Below are 1,949 nucleotides of genomic sequence, written 5' to 3'. Positions count from 1 at the left end.
ATCCATGACGACCACACCATCGACCACAACTACCTCGACCACGGTTACATCACCATGATCGGCTACCTTGACATTGACATTAATGGCTACGTCTACAACAACACATCAGCAACCACTCCACTCAACAACGTCCACGTCATCACTAGCGTCCACGCCACTCCCGCTGTGACTGCGGGAGGGAATAGAGGAGAAGGCAGGAAGGCACCAAAAGGGGACGCAGTCACCGCCCTTGGTGCCGACCCATTAGAGGCGCAGTTGATGATGGTGTAGCGGAGAAGACGATGGAAGTACAAGAGTTCAAATTCAGTCGTCATCGTCTGCTTCATTCCCGTTACGACTGAGGGGGAATGTTAGAAGTATAATTATGTTTAAGTTAGAGATTAGGAGTTAGAGATAGGATTGGTTTAAACCATGTACGACTTGTCCCCTACTCCAAGTCTCTCTCTCATATTGTACTTTATATATATTCCACACCTGGGTCAGATCAATACAACAAAAATATTCATCCATCCTATAATTTCTACAAGCGCATCTATTTCTGTATACCCACTGGTTTGCAGACCAAAAGGTTTGCACTCACGTAGCAGGATCCCTCGTGAGAGAAACAGCTGTTGTCGTCGCCGCCTAGGGTTCATCCCATGCCGTCACTATCGCCTAGGATTCCTCCCGCGCTGCCATCTCCGCCTCCCTCCTTTCTTTTGTTTGGCGGCTACGTCGACAACTAGTGGAGTAGGGGCCCGACCTCTTCGTTGTTTTCTTAGTGGTAAGGTGACGGCACAATGACATGCTAGAATAAGGTCTTCTTGGTCTCTTCATACCTGCGGTTGTCAATGAAAGGGCCTGTGTTTGGAGAGCTGCCCCTACTCACATATTTGTACACTACAAAAAAAGACACATCCATGACATTTTGGGCCGAACGAATTTTTTTCTGTCATACTTATGACACTTCTATGAAGATAATTGTGACAAAACCCAGTATCATCATAGATGTGGTGGGATCCTACTTCTATGACAAAAAATCATGACAGAAAATGGGCTTTTTGTCCTGAGCGGGCCGGAGACGCAGCTGTATGACATTCTTTGGGCCGTCCATGATGGAGAAAACCGTGGTAGAAGCGAGGGCGCGGAAAATATCAGGGAGTTCCCGGTACGGTGGGTGGTCGGGGGCCGAGCGATGCGCGTTTCTCTCGTACGTACGCGTGTGTGTGCGAGGCGTTGTGCTCTAACTAAACCCGAGCGAGGCGTTGGGCTCTAACTGAACCCAAGTGATTGCACTGCAAGCTACGCGTTATTGAACCCGAGCAATCGATTGATGGCTGTTAAATGAACCCGATCGAGCGATTCCTTCGCTACTGCTGCTAACTGAAGCCGACCGATGCTGCCTCTGGATGAACAGTGAGCGTTGTTGGGGGGTTTGGATGAACAGTTCCCGGTGGTGGTTGGATGAATAGGAACCCGTGGTAGTAGAGGCCCTTGCCGCTGGATGAACAGTACCCCGATCAATCGAGCCGGTGGATGAACAGGACCTCGTGGAGGGCTGGATGAACAGGACCCGTGGAGGGCTGGTTGAACAGGACCCCATGGAGGGCTGGTTGAACAGTAGCCGGTGGAGGGCTGGATGAACAGTAGCCCATGGAGTGGTGGTTGAACAGGACCCCATGGAGAGGGCTGGTTGAACAGTAGCCAGTTGAGGATGGATGAACAGAAGCCAGTGGATGAACAGTCGCAGGTGGAGGTTGGAGGAGGTCGACGGTGGATGAACAGTAGCCCGTGGAGGCTAGAGGAGGTCGAAGGTGGAGATAAACAGTATCCCATGGAGTCCCGTTTTGCGGTACGCCACACCCCTCCCGATGAACAGGACCCCCGTTTCGACTGTAGCGCTCTAACACAAGTCTGTTTCCTCCGTTTTGTGGTACGCCACACCCCTCCCGGTCAACAGGACCCCGTTT

The sequence above is a fragment of the Triticum urartu genome, chromosome 7, assembly GCF_003073215.2.
Source record: "Triticum urartu cultivar G1812 chromosome 7, Tu2.1, whole genome shotgun sequence".
NCBI lineage: Eukaryota > Viridiplantae > Streptophyta > Magnoliopsida > Poales > Poaceae > Triticum > Triticum urartu.
Note: the sequence above shows the minus strand (reverse complement) of the source record.